Source organism: Mastomys coucha, unplaced genomic scaffold, assembly GCF_008632895.1.
Source record: "Mastomys coucha isolate ucsf_1 unplaced genomic scaffold, UCSF_Mcou_1 pScaffold14, whole genome shotgun sequence".
Classification (NCBI taxonomy): Eukaryota; Metazoa; Chordata; class Mammalia; order Rodentia; family Muridae; genus Mastomys; species Mastomys coucha.
The window spans coordinates 73573644-73582297 of NW_022196896.1; the positions used below are offsets into that span (position 1 = coordinate 73573644).

The following is an 8654-nucleotide window of genomic DNA, read 5'->3' on the forward strand; positions in this document are numbered from 1 at the left end:
GAAGTTTGTTCTTTCCACCTCATCACTGTCTCCTCTTATATGGTAGCCATATTGAAGGGGCGCAGCAACCTGCCTCTGTGCTTTCTCGCTGCTGCTGCTGCTGCTGCTGCTCCTCACAGAGAGCTTCCCCTCCACCCTTGCTCCTCCTCACCTTTCACGAGGAGCTCCCTGTCCTCTCCACAGCTTTTCAGAGAGGGCCCAGTCTGGAACGGAAATATTGCTATCCCCCGTTTTCATGGTGGCACTCCCTAACGAACCTCCTCTCCCCCCAGCCCCCAAAGGACAGATGCTGGCTTGAGAATAGACAAATGGCAACATCTCTCAGCCCCCATGTCTCTGAGGTTGGCACACTCCCTGATAGATGGCTAGCACTTCCCAGTGCAGGTGGCGCCTGTCCTTGGGAGAAGAGAAGAAGATAAGTGCCCCACATTTGAACCATGAGAAGAAGGCAACCAAGCATTCTCAGACAGCTGTGACCAGTCTGTAAAAACACACTAGTTCCTGATAGCACCATAAAGTTACTTCCCAGGTCAGAAGGGTCCCCATCCCAGTTGTGCGATTCTGCCTTGCTGTCTGAACAAACATGTTTGAAGGGTAACTTCCCTAGTCACTTCCCTCTGTCATCTCGAAGTCCAAGAATCCCTGTTTATGCCTGTATAAAAAACGCCAAGCCCATAGGGTTGGACTCTTATCCTTCAAAGTGGGAAGGTTTACAATCCAAGTCTGTCAGCAAGCACTTGTTGACATCCTTAATAGTGTCTGGGTTTGGTGACTGTATATGGGATGGATCCCTAGGTGGGGCAGCCTCTGGATGGCCTTTCCTTCAGTCTCTGCTCCACACTTTGTCTCCATAATTCCTCCCATGAGTATTTTGTTCCCCCTTTAAGAAGCACTGAAGCATCCACATTTTTGTCTTCTTTTTTCTTAAACTGTGGACTTCCTGATACTGTGGACTGTATCTTGGGTATTCCAAACCCAAAGAAGACTCTTGTATCTTTCAACCTTTCGGATTATTAAAACAATAGACCCTAAAGGAGGTTGAAATTCTCCAGGAATCTCATGCTGAGAAAATGAAAAGGCACCATGCAGAGAGGGTGTTGTCTCTAGAAAGAGAATTTGAAAAGTTTTTATCGACTTGTCAAACATCATACAAGATTAGACTAAAGTCTAAACAATGACGGTCCAATGGTGGGCAGGACCAAGCCTTGTCGGGGACTGCTTAGGTGAACACATCCTTGGCCCTCTATTAAAGTTTAATTTCACTTTAGGACCTCCCAAAGACAAAGTAAGACTTTGGGGAGGGACTGGATATCCTTGTCTCTCTTCCCTCTGTGGCCACTTTAAATAATGTGGCTTTCTTTAAAGCTGTGCATTACTAACTCATCCCTTTTATTTAAGATTATTGGTAGTCAAATCTAGCCTGTGGTACAGTCTGTGATCCCCAAGTTCGTTAACAGTGTGGAGACAGACATTGAGTAAATAATCTTACCTGTGAAGTCATCACTCTACACAGGAGTGAGGAGGTAGCCCCAGATCCATCATACTCAGTTGTAAGTCCATCTTCTCCATCCTCTGCCCTTCCATTGGTTGTAGGAAAAAAAGATCTCTACTGAAAAAACTCAAGTTGTCTCCCACGATCTCTATCAGTGAGCATTATACCTCCAGTAGATAGACAGGGCTTCCAGTGAAGAGACCGGGCTACCCACGCATCTTCAAAACTTTTGACCCAGAATTGTTCCTGTCTGAAGAAAATGCAGGGACAAAAATGGAGTAGAGACTGATGGATAGGCCATCCAGTGACTGGTCTACCTTGAGATCCATCCATCCCATGTGAAAGCTCCAAACCCTGATACTATTATTGATGCTATGTTGTGCTTGCAGACAGGAGCATGGCTGTCCTCTGAGAGACTCTACCAGCAGCCAACTGAGACAGATGCAGATACTTACAGCCAAGTGTTGGACTGAGGTCAGGGATCCCCACGGAAGAGTTAGGGGAAGGACTGAAGAAGCTGATGGGGTTAGTAACCCCATAGGAATTACAACAGTATCAACTAACTCGGACCCGTTAGAGCTCCCAGAGACTAAGTCACCAACCAAAGAGCCTACATAGGCTGGTCAGTGATCTCTGGCACATATGTAGCAGAGGACTGCTTTGTTTGGCCTCAGTGGGAAAGGATGCACCTAATCCTGTAGAGACTTGATGCCCCAGGGAAGGGGAATGCTGGTGGTGGATGAGGAGGAAGGTGAGCAATCTCTCAGAGGCAGTGGGGAGGGAGGATGGAGTGAAGAACTCTGGGAGGGGGACCAGGAAGGGGCAACATTTGGAATGTAAATAAATAAAATAATTTAAAAAAACCAACCTGGACCTCACTGAAAAGTTGGCAAGAATAAGTCTTCATCTCTACGAACCTCTGACTTGAATTCCTACCCCTACTTTCCAGGTAGCTCTCAGAGCTACCTGTCTCTACTTCTGAACCACGTGGACACCACTTTTTATCATCATCAGAACAATATGTTTATAACAAAAGCTACTTAAGTTTTGCTCAAAGGTCTTGCCTCTCCAACTATTCAGTTTCTCCCCTGCATTATTAGCTTAAGGTTTCTTTATTAATAGCTTGCTGACACATTATGTAGATTCTCATCCAACACTTTCTTGACCCCACCTCCTCCTCTAGCTACTCCCCTATTTCTCCCTTGTTTTGTAGACGATCACTAACTGTGCTTTGATTGACTCCATTCTAATCCAGGCTTTACCCCATAGTTTCAAGGTAAAAACAATTCTTTCCATGCTGACCAGTGACTTCATATTGTGAAAGTCAATTCAATCTGTCTGTCATTTATCTACCACCCATATTTGGTATGGGTGATCACAACTCATCATTGGTAACATTTTGCTTACTGTCTTCCAGGAAAGTTTCTTCTTTAATTTCACTGGACTATCCTTTTGTATCTTCTTCTACTGATTTTTCCTCAACATCTTATTTTTTAAATTCTTGAGTTGCCTTCAGCGAACTCCAACAGAGTCTCACTGGGTATATAAGCCACACTTAAAGGCAGACCAGATCTTGTACCCAGCAGTAGATGGCCAACACAAAATGAGTTTAATGATATTTTTGTAGATTTTTTTTGTCATATTGCTTTGTTTGGGAATTTTTTTTGTCTTACTGATCTTTTGTATGTTTCTTGTGTTATTTCTTTTTCTTTTTCATTTTTATTCTGCTTTGCTTATTCTGTTGTTGTATCCCTGTTTTGTTTTTTAAAAAGAGAGGGAGGAAAGACAGAGCATGAAGTTGGGTGTTTAAGGAGGTAGGGAGGACCTAGAAGAAACTGAAGAAGCAAAAAACATGATCAGAATATATCGCATGAAATAAATCATTAGTAAAATATATATTAAATATATGAATACATAAAATGTATAAATATAAACTGTGTATTAAAAGAAAATCTCTCAAAGATGTCCCAGTAGCTTCAAGTGATTACAACAACCAAGATTAACCACACCTTCTTACTTGTAAGATACTGGTCTCAAAATCAAAACTAAGTTAACTTTTTTGTTTTTCCAAAATCTTGGCACAAGACCAGAGTGTTTTCCTATTGCTATGTATTTGGGAAGGGAAGTCTGTTCTAATTCTAGAAGATAGTAGAACACAAGTAAATACATGTACATAAAAGTGGAAAACAGATGGACCAAAGTATTATTGAGGGATACACTTTGATGAGTAATTTAAGTGTAGCATGATATTTAATCAAATTTAGCATAGTACAATAGAACTATTACCAATTTGGAAAGAAATTAATAAAAATTTACAAAGGTTTTTCATTTTATATTGAAAAATGAACAGGCATGCATTTTTATCATGAATTTAATGCTGACATTCTTGTGAAACTAGCTAATGTCTTAGCTTAGAGAAGTAGGGAACTTCAGCAATTTGATGCCACATTAAATACCAATAGGAAACTTCGGATGTGGATGGACTAATCTGTAGTCTTTCTCTAAGAAAGTTTGCATTAGGCAAGCTAGGGCATAAGGAGAAAAGACACATGTTTGGAGTCAGAAACATGTAGGTTGAAATTTGGCTTTCTGTTAATGCTAGTCTGCATTTAGGAAGTCTTGCTATGTGTCTAAGCTTCAGTTCCCTCCTCTGACCAATGTGAAGACTAATGACCATTGCATAAGGTCATTGAGCAGAATGAGTGACTTATCACATGCAAAGTAGTTTACACAAAGTCATCATTCATTGAGTTCACATGAGCTCTACATGAGCCCACACTGCAGGCTGAGCACAGAGCTATACTCAACCTCTTCAAAACGCTCAACACATTTCCTTCTTTATTTCCTAAGCATCAGCCTTCACTAACTTATTATTATTTTGATCTCACCATTAACTACAGACAGGAGAAGGTATTGAAACTGTTATCTGTTTTTGAATAATTAGAGAAAAGTAGAAAAATATCTATTTCTAATCATTTCATATCTAATCCTCTAACATTGATAAATAAATTTTCTTTGTCTATGATTGCAACTGTTCTTAGAAGTCACTTACTATTTGTTTATATTCTAGTACTCATACCATTTAACAATGCAGAGCAGGCTTACATAAAGCAAATGTAACAACTGCTTCTCTCATCTTCCATCCTTCATTCTAAAAGTAAACTATTTCAAGTTTGGGGTTTTTTTTTTGTTTTTGTTTTTTACTTTTGGTGGCTACCTACCTACCTGATTCTAGATATTATGATTGTCTGTGTTTTGACTTACCTGCTTTAGAGATCATCTGTCTAATATTGTGAGTTCTAATAGTTATGTTTAAATGTACATTTAAACCTTCATTTCTGCCGGGCTGTGGTGGCACACGCCTTTAATCCTAGCGCTTGGAAGGCAGAGGTAGGTGGATTTCTGAGTTTGAGGTCAGCCTGGTCTACAGAGTGAGTTCCAGGACAGCCAGGGCTACACAGAGAAACTCTGTCTCGAAAAACCAATAATAATAATAATGATAATGATAATGATAATAATAATAATAATAGCAATAATATAAATAAACCTTCATTTCTTGTTCTGCTAGTTTTTGGGGTAACTCTTTGAACTTTATTATCAATGACAATGTAAGCTATGCGAAGCTGAAAAGTTTCATCTGAATTTTCCTTACCTTGCCCCCCTCCAAAAGCCTAGGCTCTTCCCTGTATTCAGTGGGTCCCTGTTGAGTAAACAAGTGGATACCGAATTGTTGATATCTGAGTATTCATATCCTTTCTCTCTCCTCTGTGTGCTCCATTCCTACCAGTTAATACTTTACTTTTTCACAACCTAGTTTTAAAGATGTACATATTGTTCTACAGGCAGAGCAAGCAATGCCTTCATATTTTTATCCCAGGTGATATGAGGGTTCAAACCTTTACTTTTCACAGATATTGTTAAGTTTTAAAAAAGACGCTAAGTAATGATTTGCCCTAGACGTTTGAGGCAGAAGTACAGAGCTACTCATAGTACCAGTCATTTATTATAGACTTCAAGCAGATCTCTTGATCCTCTCCCATTCCCGTACTAATGACTCTGAGGCCAGGGATGTCCAAAGATTCTGCAAGGTACATCAGCTGCCATGTTCTTATAACTTTATACCATCTATAAAAACAAAGATGTTCTATTTTAGTCTCCCAGAACTGTATTAAATTCATTTGTTTGTAGATTCACCTCAATTTCATTATGTTTAATGCTGCTTGTTTGTATTTGTGTGGATTTACTTTTTGTTCTAGTAGATGTAAAAATAAAAAATGTGTACGTTACATTTTTAAAACTTGCACGTTTCTGGCGGGAATATATAGGATGCAGATGTTTTGTTATATGCAGTTTTTTTTACTGCCTTTCTTTCACAGAATCTGACCTCACACAAACTATAAGACAATCAATATGTTATTATTGATTCTCTTCATACTTTTACTTAATTCGGTTACATACATTGATTCTGTGGTGCATCCTTTAAGCTACATTATATTTTTTGAAAAATGAGATATAATTGAGAAGTAGAATCCCTTTAAAACACATTACCCCCCCCCCCCACACACACACACACGAGCACAGATCCGACCTTATAGAGAATAAAGCGGGAGGAGGCAGAAAGTGTGACCGGTCATCTGTGACCTGGCTTCTTCCTTACATGGACATGAATAATATAATGGTTTGGCCAATGTGTTTTAAAGGGAGTGAGTCTTGAAAGGTTTAGAAAAAAAAAATCTTAAGTATACATAAAGAAGAACAATTCTCTTCACAATATTCCTAGTTTCACTTAACAAGCATTGGTTTAGAAAAAAGGACTCTTTGTGCCAATTGTCACAAGTTAATCCCCATGTTATCCATCAGCACTGAGCTGTTCTGATGCATATGTTGTTTGAAGACTAAACCTCAGAGAATTAGACTATCTTGTACTCATCTGCACAGTACAGTGGCTGTGACTTCTCTACAACACTTACTCAGAGCTGAGACAGAAGCAAAAAGCTTGGATTTGTTCTGGCCACTTTCCTCCTCTGTTGTTCATTGTAGCTCTCCTTATTTTATTTTATTTTTGTTTTTTTTGAGACAGGGTTTCTCTGTGTAGCCTTGGCTGTCCTGGAACTCACTCTGTAGACCAGGCTGGCCTTGAACTCAGAAATCTGCCTGCCTCTGCCTCCCAAGTGCTGGGATTAAAGGCGTGCACCACCACCGCCTGGCCTGTAGCTCTCCTTAAATACCTCAGCAGTATCCTTTTTTTTTTTTTTTTTTTGACACATTTATTCAGCATCATGACCAGACTGTTACATTTAGCGATCAACAGCATGGGTGAAAAAGGTCTACAGTAAAACCTTTTGTTGGAATGCTTTCCACAGAACAGAAACTAAAATAACCTGTTGTACAATTAGTCACCAATACAGTCCTGGAGTTTTTGCCCACACACATGAGCATTGTCTACAAGATGCCTTCTTTATAGCCGCTAGGCCCTGCCACCACTGTGCTTGGCTGAGTTCACAAATCTGTTGAAACCTGTAGCTCCCTGCTATTTCTCTGGCTCTCCTCTCCTGCTAAGCTTTGTTTCCTGGCTGTATGTAATTAGACCTCCTGCCACTGCGGTAGTTACTGTTACTGCTGCTGCTAGAACCTCCATAGCCACCTTGGTTTCGTGGTTTAGCAAAGTACTGGCCTCCTCCGCCACCAAAAGGGCCAGAGCTCCTGCCTTCAAAGTTTCCTCCCTTCATCGGTCCAAAATTTGAAGACTGATTGTTGTAATCGCCAAAATCATTTGCTTCTGTCATTGGCAAATCCAATAGCCATCTCCACTTGTACCATATACACCACCACCATGGCTATCACCAAAGCTACCACGATCACTGAAGTTCTCTCCTCGACCAAAATTATCATTGCCACCAAAACCGCCTCCACGACCACCACAAAAGTTTCCGGAACCACTGCGACCTCTCTGGTTGGATGAAACGCTAGTCATCTCTTCCTTCGACAGAGTCTTTCTTACTTCACAGTTGTGGCCATTCACAGTATGGTATTTCTGAATAACAATCTTATCCACAGAGTCATGGTCATCGAAGGTGACAAAAGCAAAGCCCCTCTTTTTTCCACTGCCTCTGTCAGTCATAATTTCTATCACTTCAATCTTCCCATACTGCTCAAAATAATCTCGTAGGTGATGCTCTTCAGTGTCTTCTTTAAAACCACCAACAAAGATCTTTTTCACAGTTGTAAGTGGGCACCCGGTCTCTGAGAATCTTCTCTCGACACAGCTCTCTTAGGTTCCACAACTCTTCTATCCACCCCGTGTGGTCTTGCGTTCATGGCACCATCCACTTCCTCCACAGTGGCGTATGTGACGAACCCAAAGCCCCTGGATCTCTTGGTGTTTGGATCTCTCATTACCACACAGTCGGTTAGTGTTCTCCATTGCTCAAAATGGCTCCTCAGACTCTTGTTGGTTGTTTCGGGGCTCAGCTCTCCGATGAAGAGCTTCCGCAGCTGTTCCGGCTCATTGTGAGACTCTGACTAAGACATGGCGGCAGGGTTAGGAGAGCCTTCAGCAATGCTTCCTCGGCAACGTCAAACAGCGGAAAAGAAGCAGCAGTATTCTTCTTACACTGAATGATTTCCATGAGTCAAGATTGTCTCTAGCATATAACAAGAACCCATAGCAACTAGAAAAAGCAGTATGACATGTTCACTCAGGAGCAAATGGAAACCTGGGATTCAAGATCGGTTGTCTTTTCTCCAAAGATTGTTCCTTTTTCTCTCAACCACCAGCTTCTTTAAGTGCTAAGACAAAAGTGTTAGTGAAAACCATTCCTCAGACAAGTTTGGGGCCCCAAAGGAAGATGTATCCCTCCCAGCTGCAGTTCAGCCACCTTTCAAGGTCAGCTTTGGCAACTTTTCAGTTACCAAGTATAATCGATCACCCTGACAAACAGCAGAACAAAGTGAGCAGACACAAATCACTCAGTTCAATCAAACAGACCGCGAAGTTAGTAACCAATAGTGATTCAGAACCAAATGATAGTGTGGATTAATTGTAGGAAGTTAACAATGAGAAAAAAAAATGAAGCTAAGAAGCAATGATCTAAGGTGGGTTTTTTGTTGTTTTTTGTTTTGTTTGTTTGTTTGTTTTGGTTTTTCGAGACAGGGTTTCTCT

General features: G+C 40.7%; 1 pseudogene; it reads right to left on the minus strand.

The window, feature by feature from the left end:
• Positions 1-7047: 7047 nt before the first annotated feature.
• Positions 7048-8023, minus strand: LOC116089429 (annotated as a pseudogene).
• Positions 8024-8654: the final 631 nt, after the last annotated feature.